The sequence below is a fragment of the Balaenoptera borealis genome, assembly GCF_965194805.1.
Source record: "Balaenoptera borealis genome assembly, chromosome: 8".
Classification (NCBI taxonomy): domain Eukaryota; kingdom Metazoa; phylum Chordata; class Mammalia; order Artiodactyla; family Balaenopteridae; genus Balaenoptera; species Balaenoptera borealis.
In genome coordinates this window covers 111698692-111718823 of record NC_138865.1, presented here as the reverse complement: position 1 = coordinate 111718823, position 20132 = coordinate 111698692, and the positions used below count along the sequence as shown (strand labels likewise).

The 20132-nt window shown below is 44.1% G+C and overlaps 2 long non-coding RNA genes across 2 annotated transcripts in view; both read right to left on the bottom strand.

Moving 5' to 3' along the window:
• LOC309633958 overlaps positions 1-20132 on the bottom strand; it is a 253401-nt gene that overhangs the window by 162916 nt on the left and 70353 nt on the right. The gene's annotated exons all lie outside the window — the stretch shown is intronic.
• On the bottom strand, positions 9221-11199 carry LOC309633962. The gene is made up of 2 exons (XR_014247792.1): positions 11058-11199; positions 9221-11021 (listed from the first exon to the last, which is right to left on the bottom strand). It is a non-coding gene; the product is annotated as an uncharacterized lncRNA (long non-coding RNA).

Sequence of the window (20132 nt, the reverse complement as noted above, 5' to 3'; positions counted from 1 at the left end):
TTGCTCAGTGCAAGCTGGAAAACCAATTGAACATTTTGGTAAGGACTGGGAATGCAGGAAGCATCACTCCCCTCCATGCCATCATATGGCTGACTTTTTAAAATAGCAAACCTTATTTTTAGCTAGTTTAATTTTTTAAAGATTTATTTATTTTTTGAATAAATAAATGCCCACAGTTGCCCACAGTTCAAAGTTCAAAGGTGCAGAAAAAAATGGTGAAAATTTCCTTTCCGCCCCGATCCCCAGCTACCTCCTTCTTTTCCCTGGAGGGAACGAGTGTTGCCAAACACACTCTGTTCCCAGACAGTGTGTTTTGTGTGTGTGTGTGTGTATGTGTGTGTGTGTGTATACACGTGTGTATATTTTTTCGTCTCTTCTTTTTCATGCATCCGATCTACAATGCTATACAACTTGTGTTTCCTTCACTTCTTGGAGACTACTTCCTATCACGCTATAAAGAACTATTTCCTTTTCTATGACTGTATAGTATTTCAAAATATTTGCATTTAATCCGCATTTAGCAAGCACCTGCTCTGTGTACTGTTCTAAGCACTGTGGGATATGACAGAACTTTCAGCCATGGTCCCTGCCCTCAGGGGCTTACGGTCTGATTGGGAAACAAGAAAAACAGAACACACTGGAGGGGCATAGAAGAGCAATTTCCCCAATGGCCCCCATGTTCATTTGTGAGGTTTGGCTTTGGGGCTAATTTTTCTTTTTTATTATTCTCAGCTCCAGAGATGCATTGGGTGGATGAAAGAGCCCAGACATGGGTTCTTTTGAAACTTGAAAACTCAGCTGTGTGCGTTCAGGCAATCCACTTCTTCATTCTGGGCCTCAGTTTGCTCATCTGTAAAATGGGGACAGTCAGCCTCTCTCACAGGATGGCAGTGGTCACATGAAATTGTATTCCTGAAAATGCTTGGTGAAGAGTTAAGTGCTGTGCTCCTAGGCTGGAAGATCTGGGGAGGCTAAGACGATGCTGTAAGGAATGGTACATTAAGTGCAAGGTGTCAGGGCTCTTCTGCCCAGAGGGAATCATCTTGTAAGCTTTTCACGCTTTGCTGATCCTGTGATAACTGCTAAACAGTTATCTCCTCCAGCCTTTGGCAGCCTTAGTCGCCAACTTTGAGTCTGCTAGAGGCTTGACCTGGTAGACCCCCCACCCAGGAGGCCCCGGGATGTGGGAACAACACAAGTTAACTGTCTTCAGTTAAGGTGGTGGTGGAGCGGGACTTTGGGGATTATCATTCCAGATGGGACTGGCTCAAGGGCATGCAGACAGGAAGAGGCAGAGATGCACCCAGTGATGTTGCTACCTCCCTGCAGGTCCTGCCACCAAACCTCCAATACTTGGTGTTTCAACAAACAGATTCAAACCCTGACTCGTAATGAGCACCAAGAACTGTGCCTTTCATGTATGTTCTCTTAACTGACCTCCTCAACTACAGTTTGAGGTAGTGATGCCCATTTGCCCGTTTTGCAGATGAGCAAACTGAGACTCAGAGACTGTTGATACTAAGTTAACAAAGGAGTGGGTGCTCTGTCAGTCCCTGCTAGGAACACTCAAAACCACTGCGCCCCTATGTAAAAGGGTTGGCATTTGTGGCTGCCGAGAGGCATCAGACGTGGAGATGGGGGACTGTGGAAATGTTATTTTGGCCTCCGAAGGATTTTCATAAGCTCACAAAACATTGGGACTTTGGCCCTGCTTTGCTTTCTGGATGCCTGTTCTCTCCTGATGTTGAGCTGAGTGAGACTGTCTGGCTGTGGCTTCTTTTCTCTCCTCCCTGGGGGAGGGGTGGTGATGGATTCGCCTGGGCCTTGTGCAGCTGCCCGGAGCCTGACACAGGGAACACATGAGATTCATGGTGTGATTGGAAGTTCTTGCGTGCCCAGGACAGTTCTGGGCTATGCCTCCTGTCTCAGCATCAATGGTAGTGTCCCCTTTCACCCTCAAAAGTGTCCTGGATTGGACAATAAATTATATGGCCACCCTGTTATTCATGTCAAATAAAACAATAACTTGCCAAGTGAATAAATAACTGATCATCTCAGTCGGGCCCTGAGTCATGCCCTTGTGTAGTCCACTCATTGGCTCTGTGTGTGATATGGGTGTCAATGTCCGGATGAGAAAGTTTACAGATGAGAAAATTAACGTGGTTAACCAGTTTGTCTAAAACACAATTTAAGGGGGCGTCTGATGGGTCCAGAATTCTGCTTTGAACTGAGTCAGCAGGGTCCCATGCTGGCCATATTTCTCTCCCAGGCATCCAAGTGTCTACCTGGCTTTGGGGGCCAAGTGAGGGGTCCAACTGCCCTTCCTGTAACTCCTGGGACATGGGGCTAAAGTGAGTTTCCTCTGGGCCTGAGGCCTCCCCTGTGCCCACCACAGGGCTGGATGCTCTCAGAGCAGATGGAAGCTGGGAGACCTCTGGATTTAGGGCTGATGACACCATCCATCCATCGACCCCAGATACCCCAAATGAGGGAAGTGCTCTGAAGGAGGAGATGGGCCTTTGGTTGCTAGTTTTCCCAGCCCTGCCCCTGGCTTTCTGGGAATGGGTGTAATTTTTCCAGGCATCAGGACATGCCAGGATTGTGCTGGGGGCAAGGGGTGGAGGGACCAGATGGAGGCTGGAGGCTGGCAAAACGGGAGTGGGAGCGAGGAGGAAGAGGGCAGCGGCAGGAATCAGAAAAGGCTTGATTAGGTTTCTCTGAGGAGGGGCTTGCACTGCCACTCCCTACCCCCAGCCCCAAAGCAGCCCCCTGTGCCAGGAGTGGGAGCAGAGAAGGTCTAACCCATCGTTGGGAAAGAAAATGCATTTTCCCTCCTTCAGCGATAGTCTGAGGGACTTGGTCCGGGGTGGCCATTGCTGTTTTGAGGTGATTCCCCTGAGGCAGGGTGTATGGGTAGAGAGGTGCATCGGAGGAGAGGCAGTGAGTTCTGGGGGCTCCAGAGCCCCTGAATAAGGAGCTGTGTTTGGGCACTGCTCAGCTCAGAGCTGCGGGCTTTGGGTTCTGAGCCGAGTTGCTCAGGCCGACCTGGGCAAGGCAGCCACTTTGACCCCACACGTTCTGCCTGAAGCCAGTTGCCAAATGCCACAACCCAAGCTCTGCAATCAGCCCCCCAGAACTGGGCTGGGGCCAAAGCCCTCGGCAGAAGCTCAGCCCTGGAGCCAATCAGACCAGGCTGCTTTGCCGCCTACTAGCAGCACAGCCCTGGATGAAGCCACCTCACCAACCAGAGCCTTAGTGTCCTGACTGGGAAACTTTCTCACCAGGTTAGGATGAGATGAAGATACCAGGCCAGCTCCTGGCTGAAAAGAATATCAGCATCAACTGTTTATCAGGCTCAGAAACTAGCACTTTACATTTTACAATTGTCATTTATTTTAATCATCCCAGCAAGCCAGTGAGATGGGTGCCAGGGTTACCTCCCTTTGCACAACCCATACAGCTGGGTGTTTGCCTCAGTTTCTCTTCCTGACAAAACAGGCTCAGAGAGGTCAAATGACTCGCCCAAGCTCACACAGTGGCGAAATAGTGAAGCTGTAATTTATAAGTGATATGCAGATACATTTCACTGGCACAGCTAGCTCCAGGGTCTCATCTGTAAAATAAGCATAATGATACCATGAGTCACTTCCTACTTTCGGCAAATCCCATACTCTATGCCTTTACTAGAAAAAAAAAATCCCTTAGTAGTGTTTGCCAATTTCCATGGTGTAAAGTACTCCCAGCACAGCTGATTTAAACCTATCAACAACTGCTCTGGAATTCCCAAATATTTAACAACCTGCTCTTATTCAACAGTTAGCTCTCACCAGCCAGTGCAAACCAGCTCTCATACGTCACTGGGTCCTATTATCCTCCCCTTAGGCCCTGTAAAGGGGTGGCCCTAGTCTCAGTGCTTTAAGGTTCCATTTTCCTTTGCTAAGAAAGAAGGAAGGCAGCCAGCCTGTACTGAGTACTTACTGTGTGCCAGGAGCTATGGCAGTGCATCCAAACCTAGAACTTCCTTTAATCTCTACAACAACCCTTCAATGATCCCCATTTAATAGGTGAGAAAACTGAGGCTCACAAAGGTAACATCTACTGGCCACGGTCACGCAGAAAGTAAATGGCAGATTGACATGTATACACTATTGATACTATGTATAAAATAGACGAGAACCTTCTGTAGAGCACAGGGAACTCTACTCAATGCTCTGTGGTGACCTAAATGGGAAGGAAATCCAAAAAAGAGGGGATATATGTGTATGTATAGCTGAGTCACTTTGCTGTACAGTAGAAACTAACACAACATTGCAAAGCAACTATACTCCAATAAAAAATGTTAAAAAAGAAAAGAAACAGTAAATGGCAGAGTCAGCCTGCCTGACAAGACTCCACCTGAGTAGGCTGCGTCTTGGGAGCTCTGGGTCTGACATGAGCAAGTCCTGGCCATTTCTGGGCTTCAGTTTCCCCATCTGTAAGAAGGAGTTGGACAAATCAATTTCTAACCATCCTTTCTGGACTGAATGAGTCATCATTTTAAGATTCCAAGAGCAGAGCGGGGTGAGGGTGAGGGCTTACATCAATGGAAAGAACAAATCCCTAAAGGGAAGGGTTTTACTCGTTAACGGGGGAGAGGTGTGCAGGAAGGGCGTATTTCCAACTGTGCCTGGGACACATGTACTTGGAGGTGGTGTGGTGCTGCAGAACCAGCCTGGATTTGAACTCCAGCACCTCCACTTCCTGGCTGTGTGACCGTGGGCTATTAGCTTCACCTCTCTGATTGGTCCTGCAAGGAGTCTTCCCTGTTGCTCTGGAAGCCTAAGGGGCAATGAAGGGTTCCCGATGTGCAAACTTCTGCACCAGGTAGACGTGGCAACGTCCCTCTACCTTTACAAACTATCACAACTTCTTTCCTTTTCTGGCCCTCATCTCCCCAAGTGGATTGAGCAAAAGCCAACCCTCTTTTCTCCCTGGCCTGGAAGCCCAGAGCAGCTGAAAGGGGATGGGAAAGCCTGAGGTTTCTCTTTCCAGCGAAGGCAGAAGCCAAGCCCCACCTCCCACCACCACCCCCCCACCCCCGTCTGGGCCCACCTCCCTCTGGCCTGCACCGGCTGGTTGGTCTTCTCAGATTTCTGAAAGCCTATGTTCCCAGAGGAGGCATTAAGGATGGAGGAATGCAGACCCGGGTGTGCCGCGCTGAGGGGGCTGTGAGAGAAGCAGTCTAGGGGAGAGCCCCCCCCCCAGCCCCGCCAGCTGCGTCCCAGCCCCCACCAGAGAGGAAGAGAGAGGAAGCGGAAAGGACAGCAATACAGCAGGCTCTCAGCGGAGTTCAGGATTCTTGCATGGGGAGGGGTGGGGAGCCAGGAGGGCTCAGACCACTTGCAGAGTATGAAGGCATTGGTGAGTCTGGGGGGTTGCGATGACCGTGGACAGGGTCCCGGTGCAAGGGCACTGTTGCTGAGGATGATGGAAGGGGAAGGATATTCTCTGAGCAATGATTGTTTTCTGAGCATCGTAAAGCTCTTTACCTGCAGAGCCCAGCTGTAACCGGGCCTTCCTGCCCCCAGCCCAAGAGCAAGCTCAGCAGGGAGTCACAGCCAAGAAGAAAACGGAGCAATCAACCAGCAAGCAAATGCATGAGATTAAAAAAAAATCATCCAACTCAAATCCAATTCCCAAACCGCTGCAAAGAGGAGCAGCTCTTTCCTGAAGTTCTTCTGGAACACTGGCAAGGGGAGCTAAACTAATCAGCACGTCCTGCAGAAAAACGTCCTGAAGCCAGCGTGAGACCCCACGCCCTCTTCTCACGGTGCCTGCTCCCGCCTCACCTCCCCTCTGTCGCTCATTCTCCATTTCTGCATCTCCTCTCATCACCAGGGTCATAGATTCCAGTTTCTGAAGGACAGACCAGGCTCATGGCTGTTTATTACTAATAGTGCCCCCTTCTGTGCTCGAAAGTGTCCTGGGAGAGCAATAAAGGGTATGGCCTTCCTCCCCACTCCCCACTGACCTCCAGCTTCAGCAAAGGCCCTGCCGCTGAGCAGACTGGCAAGCAAAGGGCACCCATAGAAGGCGAGGGAGGGAGCGAGACTCTTACCCGAAGTGTTCTCGTTTATTCTACACAATATTGACCTCGCCAATCAAGTCCACATTCTAGAGGTGAGGAAATGAAGGCCCAGAACTTAACACTTGCTCAAAGTCAAAGATCCAGGACATCCCAAAATTGAGACTCAAACTTGGCTCTGCCTGAGTTCAAATCCCTCACGTTTCCCACAAGGTCAGGTAGCGTGGCTGGTCGGAGAGGATCAGCTTGGCACTCTCTTAATTTCCAAGGGAGAAATCAACAGGCTTCCTCATGCTGTCTATGGAGACCCTGAGGCCCAGAGAGGGTTTGTGCCTTACTCAAGATGACACAGTACATAAGCAGCAGAGCTTGTGCTAGAACCAGACCCCTTATTCCCAAAGCATCCCTGAGTTTTTCCTGAGCAGACAGGGGGCCTCAGTGACACTCTGGGGCCCTTGACTGAGCCTCTCCTCCTAGCCCACGCTTGTTGGACCCTCTCCCAGGAGAATGGAGCCAGACCCCAAGCAAGGCCACTGCCCCAAGTAGATGTCATGGGATGGGAGGAGTGTACAGACGCTGGAAACTCCCACTGCTGTGCCTGTTCGTCAGGGTCACAGGCATGGAATGCCACATCAGAAGTATCCTAAATGAAAAGAAAAAAAAGAAAGAAGTATCCTAACTGTGTCACCCAAACTTAGTTTGGTATTCAAGACCCTCTCTTCTCCTCCCCACTGCCCATATGCATCTTACGCTCCAGCCATATGGTTCTAGGTATACCCTGCTTTTTCTGGTCCTCAGGCCTTAGCACATGCTGTTCCCACTGCTTGGAGTGTCCTTTTTTCCCACATGTCTGAAGAATTCTTATCCATCAGGACCCAAATCAAATGTCCCTTCCCAGGGCATATTCACAATCACACTGATGGGTCTTATGGACTGTTTACAGCCAGTGTCCTTTCTGATTGGCCAGTGACCATGACAAGCAGGTTGTTAAATATTTAGACTCTCCCCTGTGACGTCTCTCCTTTCCACCTCTTGGCTCTATTGTGCATCCCTCTGCTGCAGCCCTTGTCCCACTGGCTGGCTTGGTTCTGCCTCCTCCCTAGACCATGAGCTCCTGAAGGGCAGGAGCCATGACTGGTCCATCACGGTATCTCCCCAGGGCTACACCAGTACCCAGGCAGGTGTGCTAACAGTTTGGACACAGGTTCTGCTCCTTGGAGCTGGAGGAGCACCAGGAAACCTTAAACAGCTCTCATTCCTTGATGGGAAGCGCTTCCTATGAGCTCACCCCTTCCATCTGATGAGTATTGGTCCCAGATGGAGAAACCAAAGCACAGTGAGATGAAGAAACTTAGCCAAGTAAGTGATGGGACTGGGATTTTTGGGGGAGGGTCGGGGGAAGTCACAGGGGTCAGCACATCTGGAGTGCAATGGATGAGCCCCACCCTGGGAAAGCCACCTTCGTGACCATGGTATCTCTCCTGTCAGGTAAGTTGGGGACTGGGATTTGAACCCAGGTTTTAATCTACAGTCTCTGCTCTCTCCATGCAGTCTCTGAATCCCAGGCAGCCCTGTTTGGGGAAAGGCAGTGTCAGCTTGGGGGACTCTGGCCCTGCCTGCCAGACCCCTGCTCAGGAGAGTGAGGAGGGTGCTGACGAACGCAGGCTTACTCCACCCACCTGCGGGGCCCCTGGCCAGGAGGGCCACATGAGATGGACTGAACCTTTGCCCTCAGCCTCCCTTCTCAGGCCTCCAAGGGCAAGCCTGGTCTTTGGCTGCCCTTGGCAGCCATTCCAGATAAGGATACTAGGAAGCAGTTCTGCAAAAGATGTGGGACTTTCCAGGACAAACCAAAAAGAGAAGACACGAATGACCCTCCTACAGGGTCACATTAGCCCTGACCACTTAGGTCCTCTCTGTCCCAGATATCACCCACATGTCCGACTCTTTGTAACTCTCAAGGGGACTTGAAGGTGGCTTGGTGGAAACAGCCCCAAGCCTGGAGTCATGAGATCTGGGTTCAAATCTTGGCCCCAGGGCTGAACTTGCCCTGTGACCTTGGCAAGCCACTTGACCTTTCTGACCCTTGTTGGCTTTGTAAATAAAGGGATTGTTGGAAAAATTAAATGGAACATTAAGTGCCAAGTGCCTAGCGTGGGGCTGAAGTTCCCTCTACAAATGGGGATTGAATCGGAGTCTGAAATATCCCTGTTCCTCCAGAGAAAGTCCCTTGTTTCCTTCCCTGCCAATCTTGGTAATCTACAAATTCCCCAGATATGATCAGCACGCCTCCTTGCCTTAACATAATCTGGTTTGACCTTCATGCTCCGTGGGTGGGGAAAGCACAGTCTCCGCTTTCCTCTTCTGTCCAGAGCCCTCTCCTTTCGAGCCCGCCTAGGGAGGCCCTGGGCCTCTTTTAGATGAGATTATTGCTCCGAAGAAAGTCCCTGTACTATGAAAATCATAGAAATCGGAATCTTGCCACCTCCACCTCCAAGTGGTTTGAACTATTAATAATTTTTCAGAATTTGGCTGAGGTGCAAACCCAATATATGAAAGTTCCAACTTACTGAACACAAAAGCCAAGCCTGAGGATTCACTGCTGGGTTCATTTAAGTAGTCAGTTCCCCCGTGTATGCCGTACATGCGTCTCCCTTGATAGAAGTTCAATCTACACACGACCTCCCAGATGCTTCCATGGAGCCAGATCAAGTCGGGTCTAACTGTTCCATGTTCTAGAAGTCACCTGAGCAGGCATTTCAACTGGAAGCTTCTACCCTGAGCTTCACAGATCACGAAGCCAGCTCACATCCAGAATGTCACCTATAACAGACAGCAGAAGCTTACTGCGTCCATTTTCCAGTCTGAGAAATGGAGGCCCACAGGGTAGAAGGGGTTCACCTCAATTCCTGTGTGGAGTTAGGGCTGATCAGGACTAGAGTGACCTTTCCCGGTGTCCCTGAGCACTCTCAAATCTTAAGGCAGATGACATAGTATGAGTGTGTTTGTTTCATGTTTGGTAATTGCAATCATTGTTGCTTTTGTTGTGGTCATCCATGTACAATGCTTGGTGTCAGTCTATTTATCTCTTGTAAAAATAAAATACTTGTCAACTCATCTCTGTGCTCTTAAGAAAGATACTCCAGACAGACAGTGTTGCTTTCCATTGTAACCTTAACTTGCTTAGCTTGGGGTAAGAATTAGTAGAAAATGGTGCTTCAGTAAACTGCTCCTGGTCCAGTCGCTGGTGCCATGTTGCTGTGGGGACCCCTTCCTGTCTTGAAGCCAGCTGCCCCATTCCGACTGCAGAAATATCTAAGCAGCTGGCTACTTCCCCTTTTGTTCTCCCTCCCAATTTTCTGTTTCCATGTAAAAGACAAATAAATGACTCCCCCCCCCAAAAAAATAAAATAAAATAAAATAAAATATGATGTGTGTGTGTGGAAAAAAAAAAAAAAAATCTTAAGGCAGAGTTTGTAACCTTTCCTTCCCTGGTGATTTCTCTCCTCCCAGCTCCCTGCAACCAACAATATGAAGTCCCAGTTTCTGAGGATGACAACCTCGTGTCCTGGCATCTAGTGACTTCTCCAGCCCCACTTCTGGTGTTCCCTTTGTGTTCTAGCTTCACAGGACATCCTTCTGGCCCCTGCATGTGACTTAGAATTGTTGCCCACGTCAACCCCTCTGCCTCAAAGCTGCTGATGTGGATGGGGATGGCGGGGACGTAGGGATGAAAGTAATAAATGGGTGAGTGTGCACTAGGGCTGGCCTAGGATGAAGCACCCTAGACGCTCAAGGTTCAAAATGTAAGGAGATGGTTCCTCAATAAGTTCAACATAGATTAGCATATGGCCCAGCAAATTCCACTCCTAGGTGTAAACCCAAAAGTATTGAAAACAGGGGTTCAAACAAAAACTTGTCCATGACTGTTTATAGCAGCAGTATTCACAATAGCAAAAGGTGGAAACAATTAAAATGTTCATCAGCAGATGAGTGGGTAAGCAAAATGTGATACATCCACATAATGGAATATTATGTGGCCATGGCCATAAAAAGGAATAGAGTAGTGGTATATGCTACAACGCGGTTGAACCTTGAAAACATTATGCTAAATAAAAGAAACCAGTCACAAGTGGCCACATATTGTATGATTCTATTTATGTAAAATGTCCAGAATAGGGAAATCCATAGAGACAAAAAACAAATTAGTGGTTGCAAGGGGCTGCACAATGGAGAAATGGGGAAGGATTACTAATAGATATGGGGCTCCCTTTTGGAGTGGTGAGAATGTTCTGGAACTAGATAGTGGTGATGGTTCCACAACATTGTGAAGGTACTAAAAACCACTGAATTGTACGCTTTAAAATGGTTTTAATGGTAAATTGTATGTAAGGAAGAATCACTTTTGGCTGCCAACCTGCGCTTGCATGCCCCGAGGGTGACTGCCTTCTCACATTTTGTGCCCTGGTTGCCTCACTCTGACCCTGGTCCTGGTGTCCACAGCCTCCCCCATGGATGAGAGAATTCTGTTTGCTTGTAACTTCTCCTCCGCCCACCACTTCCCTGGAGAATCCTTTCTTTTGGCAGTTCAGTTCATGGGCTGATGCAGAATAAGGACATTTGGTAAAAAGAGGCAGAGACGGGGAATTAAGAACAGGAATTGTTTGGGAACAGCCAAGAAAATACTTAATGAAGAGAAGAAAAATTATAGAGAAAGGAAGTGGAGAGGGAAGAGACAACTCACCAGCCTCAGTTTTTTAAACGGCTTTATTGAGATACAATTCTCATACCATACAACTCACCCATTCAAAGTGTACAAGGCAGGGACTTCCCTGGTGGTGCAGTGGTTAAGAATCCGCCTGCCAATGGAGGGGACACGTGTTCGAGCCCTGGTCTGGGAAGATCCCACATGCCCAGAGCAACTAAGCCTGCAAGCCACAACTACTGAGCCTGCGCTCTAGAGCCCGTGAGCCACAACTACTGAAGCCTGCACATCTAGAGCCCGTGCTCCGCAACAAGAGAAGCCACCGCAGTGAGAAGCCCACGCACTGCAACGAAGGGTAGCCCCCGGTCACTGCAACTAGAGAAAGCCCATGCACAGCAATGAAGACCCAACGCAGCCAAAAATAAATAAATTTATAAAAAGTGTACAAGCCAGTGGTTTTGAGTATTCGAAGGTTACCAACTTCCGGTTATAAGAAGAGTAAATTCTGTGGATCTTAAGTACAGCATGGTGACTGTAGTTAATAATACTGTATTGTATACTTGAAAGTTGCTAAGAGAATAGATCTTAAAAGTTTTCACCACAAACACACACACATGATAACTAGGTGAAGTGATGGGTGTTAACTAACTTTGTTGTGGTAATCATTTCACAACATATACGTACATCAAGTCATCTCATTGTACTCTAAACTTACATAACGTTATATGTAAATTATATCTCAATAAAGCTGGAAATGAAACACATTTAAAATCTGGTTTTTAGTATAGTCACAGATATGTAAACTTATCAGCACAGTCAATTTTAGGACATTTTTAATCACCAAAAGAGAAACCATCCTCCCCTCCCCAGGCCCTTGGCCTCTGCATCAGGGACTCAGTGTTCATGCCTACAGGGATGAGGAATCTCTGGAAGGAGGGGGTGAGCCTAAACCAGGAAGCAGCATGGCAGCAAAAGGCCCTGTGCAGTCATGGGTGGAGGGGTGTTTGGTTGGACCGCTGAAGAGAGCAACCTCACGGTCCCTAGTAAAGGCAAAGGTTCACATGCCTAATGACCCAGCAATTCCACTCCTGATTGAAACCCTTGAGAGACTTTTGCATTTGTGCACAAGAAAACTAAGTAAGGGCATTGGCTGCAGCAGTTTGTGATGGGGCGGAAAAAAGGACACAACCTAAGTGTCCCTCAGCAAGGAAAAGAATAACTATATTTTGAAACATGCACACAGTAGGCTATCCCATGACCGTGAAAATGAATGACTACACGTGCATGTTTCAACATGGACGTGTTTTGAAACCATGATGTGGTATGAAAAAAATCAAGTTGTAAAAGAATGGATGTTGTCTAATGCCATATATGCACATTTTTATCATACATAAGCAATCATATATAATTTTTAACTTTTTATTTTGAAACAATTTCAGATTAGAGTTGAAAAATGGAACAAAGAATTTCTGTATACTTTCAGTTTCCCCAAATGTTAGCATTTTACCACGTTTGCTTTATCATCCTCTCCCCCATATTAAAAAAATATATATATACATATACACATGTATCTATATGTATATATTTGTATGTATATCTGATTTATCATTCTTTCCCCTCCAATCTCACTTGGTAGGAGAATAGATATAGTTATAGATATAGATATATACACACATACATATATACACACATATATACACATGCATATGTATGCATGTGAGAGGCATGTTTGTGTGTGTATATATACCCACATATACATAAGACATCATTTTTCTTTGAGCCATTTGAAAGTCAGGTTTATTGAGAAATGAGTTACATATGGTAGATTCATCCTTTCTAAGTATAGGCTTTGATGAGTCTTGGAAATTGAATACAGTCTTGTAACCACTACCGCAATTGAGATACAGAACACTTCCATTACCCCAAAAGTTCTTTGTGCCCCCTTGTAGTCAATCTTCACCCCATCTCCAAGTTCCTGGAAACCACTGATCTGGTTTCAGCTCCTATAGTTTTGTGTTTTCCAGCCCATTATATAAATGGAACCATAGAGTGTGAGTCTTTAATATCTGACTTTAATTACTATAATGCTTTTGAGATTTATCCATGTAGAGATTGTCCCATGTTTCAGTAGTTCATTGTGTTTAATTGCTGAGTGGTATTCCACTGTGGGAACGACCAAATTCTGCTTATCCATCCACCACTTGTTGAGCATTTGGGTTGTTTCCAGTTTTTGACTATTATGAATAAAGCTGCTATGAATATTCATGTACAAGTCTTTGTATGGACATGTGTTTTTGTTTCTCTTGAGTAAATACCCAGGAGTAGGATCATTGGGTCATATAGTTAACTAAATGAAACCGCCAAACTATTTTCCAATGTGGTTGTACAATTGCAGGAATCTGCCAGCAATGTATGTTTTAGTTGCTCCACATCCTTACCAGAAGTTGATGTTGTCAGGATTTAAAATTTTAGCCATTCTGTAGGTGTGTAGTGCTGACTCATTGTGGCTCTAATTTGCACTGACTATGAATAATGGTGTTGAGTATTTCATGCACTTATTTGCCACCCATCCATATGTCTTCTTTGGAGAAGTGTCTCTTCAAAGCTGTTGCTCATTTTATTATTGGGTCGTTTGTCTAACTTAAAAGAACTTTAAGGGAATTTCGTGGCTGCCAAGTGGTTAGGACTTGGCACTTTTCACTGCCAAGGGCCTGGGTTCAATCCCCTGGTCAGGGAACTGAGATCCCACAAGCTGTGCAACGTGGCCTAAAGAAACAAACAAAGAAACAAATAAAAGAACATTAAAATTTTTAAATTCTGGATCCTAGTTCTTTTTTATTTTTTTTTAAATATTTATTTATTTATTTGGCTGCATCAGGTCTTAGTTGCGGCATGAGGAATCTTTAGTTACGGCATGTGGGATCTAGTTCCCTGACCGGGAATTGAACCCAGGCCCCCTGCATTGGGAGCGTGGAGTCTTAACTGCTGGACCACCAGGGAAGTCCCTGGATCCTAGTTCTTTATTAGACATTTGCTCCCAGTCTTTGGTTTGTCTCTTCATTTTCTTAACAGTGACTTTCATAAAGCAGAAGTTTTTCATTTTGAGGAAGTCCAGTTTATCAATTTTTTGTTTTTTATGGTTTGTGTTGTTTGCATCCTAACAAATCTTTATCTGTCAAGGTCACAAATATATTTTCCTATATTTTCTTCTATAGTTTTCATAGTATTATATTTTACATTAAGTCTAAGATCCATTTTTGAATTAATTTTTATATTTTGTGAAAGGTAAAGGTTGAGGGTTTTTTTTTTTAATAGATGTCTGATTGTTTCAGCATCATTTCTTGAAAAGTGAAAAGACTATTCTTTCTCCATTGCATTACCTTGGTCCCTTTGTCAAAAATCAACTGACTACATGTGTATGGATCTATTTCAGGACTTTCTATTCTGTCCCATTGATTCACAGGTCCAAACTTAGGCCACTATTACACTGTCTTTCTTACTGTTGCTTTATACTGTCTTGAAATAATGTAGAGTGAGTCCCTCAACTTCATTCTTCTTTTTCAAAATTGTTTTGGCTATTCTAAGTCCTTTGCTTTTCTGTATATAGTTTAGAATCAGTTTGTCAGTATCTACAAAAAAACCCTCTGGGATTTTGATTGGGATTGTGTTGAGTCTATAAATAATTGAGGATGAATTGACATCTTAAAGTATTGAGTATTCTGATCCACGAACATGGTATATTTCTCCATTGATTTAGTCACCTTTGTTTTCTCTTGGCCATGATTTTCAGTTTTCAGTGTACAAATCTCACTTCATTAGATTTACCCTTAGTTTTTTCGTGTTTTTTTTAATGCTGTTGTAAGTGGTATTGATTTTTAATTTTAATTTCAAAAAATTTATTCCTAGTACATAGGAATGAAATTGATTTTTGCATATCAGTCCTGTAGCCTGCAACCTTGATAAATTTACTTATTATTTCTGTTAGATTTTTAGTAGATTTGGGGGATTTTTCTACACAGATGACCATGTTGTCTATGGATAAGTAGAGTTTTAGTTATTCTTTTCTGATCTCTTTGCCATTTATTTATTTGTTTATTTGTTTGTTGTTTTATTGGACAGGCTGGGACATTCAGTACAATGCTGACGAGCGGTGACAGTGGATATCCTTGCATTGTTCCCAGTCTCAGGAGGAAAGCATTCAGTCTTTCACCATTAAGTATGGTGTTAGCTGCAGGTCTTTTTGTGGATGCTCTTCATTAGGCTGTAGAAGTTCCCTTCTATTCCTAGTTTGCTGAGAATTTCTTTTTTCTATCATGAGTGGGTTTCAAATTTTGTCAAATGTTTTTTCTGCATCTATTAAGATGATAATATGTTTTTTTCTTTCTAAATCTGTTGATATGATGAATTATCTTGATTGATTATTTAGTGTTAAACCAACCTTACTTTCCTGAGATAAACCCCACTTGGTCTTGATGCATTATTCTTTTTAGATATTGCTGGATTTTATTTTCTAATATTTTGTTGAAGATTTTTGTACCTATATTCATGAGGGATATAGGTTTATAGTTATCTTTCTTATATCTTTGTCATGTTTTGGTTATCAGAGTAATTCTGAACTCAGAGAATTAGTTGAGAGGTACTCTCCCCTTCTATTTTCTGAAAGAGTTTATGTATAATAATATTTTTTTCTTAAGTTAATTTAACTTGCAGAATTTACCAGTGAAGTGAAATTCACTGTGAATTTCCAGTGAAGTGAAATTCCAGTGAAGCCCTGGAATTTTTTTCATGGGAAATCTTTTATTAGCCATTAATTCCTATTCCTTAATAGATATAGAACTATTTGGGTTATCTATTTTTTCCTGAGTGTGCTTTGATAGTTTGTGTCTTTCAAGGAATTTGCCTGTTTCATTTTTTTCTTTCTTTCCTTTTTTTTTTTTTTTGACCGCACCACGTGGCTTGTGGGATCTTAGTTTCCCAACCAGGGATCGAACTCGGGGAGCTGGCAATGAAAGTGGCGAGTCTTAACCACTGGACAGCCAGGGAATTCCCTTCCCCGTTTCATTTAAGTTGTCGAATTTATGGCCATAAAGTTGGGCATAAACATTCCCTTACAGCTTTTTAATGTTCCTAGGATCTTCAGGGATGTTCCTTTTCATTTTTGATATTAGTAATTTGTGTCTTCATTTTTTTCCTGTTCAGTCTGGCTAGAGACTTATCAATTTTGTTGACATTTTCAAAGAGCCAGCTTATGGTTTCATTTATTTTCTCTTTTGTTTTGCTGTTTTCTATTCACTGATTTCTACTCTTATCTGTATTATTTTAAAATTTCTGCTTGCTTTGGGTTTAATTTGCTCTGCATTGTTTAGTTTCTTAAGCTAGAAGCTTAGATAATTAGTTTTGGAACATTCTTCTTTTTTAAATATATCATTTTAATACTATAAGTTTTCCTCTATTATACTGCTTTAGCTTCATCACACAGACTTTGATATGTTGTGTTTTCATTGTCATTGAGTTCAAAATACTTTCTAATTTTCTTTGTGATTTCTTTCCACGTATTATTTACTGATGAATACAGGTGTATTAAAAGTTAAAACAAAATCCATAGATGAAAATTATACACAACAACTTCCAGATGGGGCTTATCCCTGGGAGTGAGGGATAGATGGAAATGGGATGGGGAAAGTGGTAGATATTAACAATGCTCACCAACATGTCAGTTCTTATCTTCTTCTAAGCACATGAGAGGATTACACTTCACTGCTCCTTTGAAGTTGGACATAGACACATGACTTGCTTTAGCCAGTGAAACATGCGCAGAACTGACTTATGCCACTGCCATTTGTAAACATTTAAGAGCAAATGTGTGAGTCTTCATGCTCCTTTTCCTACATGGTGAATCCTGAAGTCTCCTACTGAGATCACAGCATCATAAAATGGTGGGGCATTCATCAGCCTGGGTTCCTGAATGACTACAATGAATACAGCTCTCTCTAGTCAACCCTCATTGGATACAGAGAATGAGAGAGAAATAGACCTTTCTTATTTAAAGCTTCTGCGATTTGGGGATTGTTTGTTATTACTACATAACCTAGTCTTTCCTGACTAATATAGGGAGCTTTGATTGTATTTGTTAAGTTTTGGTTTCGGTTTTTTACAAATCTAAAAATTCATTTTTTTTAACGTGGGTAGCTGGTACATGAGTATTTGTTACAAAATTTTCTATAATTTCTGTACATTTCAAATATTTAATTTTCTAAAGAAAAGAAATATTAGAGGAAGAGAGGAGGTTGAAGAGGAAGAAGCAACTGGGGAGATGAGTTCCTTTGTTCTACAACCCACATTTTTCTCCATCTATCCTCTGGATTTGGTTGGGTAAATCAGGGGAGAGAGGCTTGACTGTTTCTCCAGCTGGATCATCATCTATGAACAGGTGCTCCTCACCCTACTTCTTTATACCACTTTTCACCATCTGGTACATTACATATTTATTTGTATGTTTATTGTCCTTCATCCCTTAGAAGTAAACTCCTTAAGATCAGGGACTTTATTTCATAACGCCAGTGCTTAGAACAATGCCCGACTCACAGAAGCAATTCAATACCTGTTTATTAAATGAACACATGCAAATGGTTGCTTCCACTGGCCATCTCTGATCAGAGAGGACAAAGCTCCAACTTCTTCCTGTTCCACATTCCTTCTCACCTGCCCTTCCACCAAAGCAAACACACAATGCAGTTGATAAAAGTGTAAGCATCTCTTTACTCAAAAGTTCAGGTACAAGTTCCAAAACCATGTTTTGGTGTAGAGTGTGTGTGTGTGTGTGTGTGTGTGTGTATGTGTGTGTGTGACTGTCTGTCTGTCTGGGGATGGAATGAGGGGAACTGGGGGCTGTTCTCTTTGTGTAGCCATCTCCTTCTACTCCATTGTCTGCCCAGGTGGGAGTCTGGCTAAGAACATCCAGTGAGGCATGAAGGACAGCGCCTTTCCACCAAGACCCTCCCCACAGCCTCAGAAAGAAGCCTGGAGGTTGGCTTTCTCCAGCAGATGCAGGGAACATGGGCCTAGCTCCCAGGGCTGTTGTAAGGACCCTTGGCAGCCCCTGTCCCAACACTCAGCTGCAGAAATTCCCTGGCCACCTGGGCACAGAGACGCTCTGGCTCCACCAGCCCACTCAGAAGCCTCAACTCATGTAATTAAACATAATGACACATGGTGCGAGCTCCCAGCATCTCATGCTCTAATGACACATCTGCTTCCCAGCTCATCTCGGGGGCCAGCGAGGCCCTAATTAGGTCTGGCGCCAGCAGGTGGGAGAGCCAAAAGTAGAGGGGGCAAGAGAACCCTGGCCTTAGAGTTCATCAACCTATGTGCCAAGTCCAGTTAGGCTAGTTTTTGACTGTGAGTCTTTGGGCAACTCAGTTCATTTCTCCAAGCTTTCATTTTCTCATCTGTAAAATAGGGTTATAAATTTACACCACACAGGGCTGTTGTGAAGAGTGTGAGTCCTCTCCTTCAGGGAGGCTGCCAATCGGATTGGAGCTGGACCTGGTTGAGAATGGCCTGGGTCCTGGGGAGGTTCTTTGGATGCAGGGGAAACCACCAAACCTCCAAAGGCCAATTTGGCCAAAGTTAGTTCTCCAAAGGCTCATTGAAGGACCACTGCCCCATATTACTAAATTGACTGATTTTCCAAAAATCTGTTTAAGAAATATTCTTTTTATGTTCAATGTACATTTTTCTAATGGAACACCTAGCAGTGTTTCAAGGACTATTCAATGAGGCCAAAGCTAAGGGTCATATTTACTCTTTCAGTGCATTTATTCTTCTTAAATAATACCCTATGAATAGCTTTTCATAGTATCACATGGAAAATTTTCATTAGAGACTGATTTTTTTAAAAATCCCTTAAAAAGTAGTTTCCTGTTTCATCAGCACTTTAGCATTTGGCAGATTCTTTTGTAGGTTTTGCTAGATAGTCAATTCCACCAATTGTCCACATTTACTGCTTTGCTCAAAATATATTTCTTTTAATTATATTTTTCTATTTTGATTTCAACTTTTATTAAAATTATACATGCACTTTGTTCTGGATGCAGTCTCCTGTCTAATCTGTCTTTGCCCCCAATTCCCAACCACCAGAGGCAACTGCTTTTAGCAAGATACAGCAGTTTCTTTTTCCTTTACCTTTATACTTCTAAATAACAGGCTTGCATGGTTCTTTCTTTTTAAAAATTTTATATAAATTTGTTGTTACTCTGACTTATTTTCTTTATTGAGTTAAATGTATAAAATAGCAATGTATATATAGAAGGATTCAACACATAATATATACAATTATCTTTAAAAAGTCAGGATGCAAGTTATGATAAAAGGTTCTTTTCTATCCCAAATATAGGGTTATTTCTTTTTAAAAAAAAAAATTAAATTTATTTATTTATTTATTTATTTTTGGCTGCTTTAGGTCTTCCTTGTTGTGCACGGGCTTTCTCTAGTTGCGGCGAGCAGGAGCTACTCTTCATTGTGGTATGCGGGCTTCTCACTGCAGTGGCTTCTCTTACTGCGGAGCACGGGCTCTAGGTGGGTGGGCTTCAGTCGTTGCAGCACGTGGGCTCCGTAGTTGTGGCTTGCGGGCCCTAGAGTGCAGGCTCAGTAGTTGTGGCACATGGGCTTAGTTACTCCGTGGCACCTGGGATCTTCCCTGACCGGGGATTGAACCTGTGTCTCCTGCATTGACAGGTGGATTCATAACCACTGCGCCACCAGGGAAGTCCTAGTGTTATTTCTTGATTTTCAGTTTTAGACATAATCTATTGTCTTCCTACTTTGGAAGAGGAGAATTTTCTTCCCATACAATCCCTTTCCCTGCTTCTCCTGGTCCATCTTCCTTATATGATCATATTATACATTTTGGTTAGATAAATATTCTGGGTTTAGTTTGTGACAATGTAAATATTGCTGACAGCCCAGCCATGTAGAGTACTATGATTAGTACTGGATTCGTTTTTAGGGGAGAATGGTGTTCTGAAAATATGACCTCAGTGCTAGGTGTGCTCATTGCTACTGAAGCATTGTTGCTCCCGGTCCTTCTCAGTGAACAGAGCCGAGAAAACACAAGCACACACACACTTTAAACCATGTCTGTCACTCATAGGTCCACTGGTAGTCCAACGCGACAAGGTTCTTCAGGGTCCTCCTTTCCATACTTGTACCTCCCTTGTCCATGAGAAACCTGGCTCCTTTAATCCTCGGTGGGTTATTCATCTTCTCCATCCCCTGTATAGACCCGTGCTCTGAGTTACCAGGCTGCTGTCCCACTCAACTTTAACTCTGACCATAATGGCCACCATACTGCCCCATTAGGAA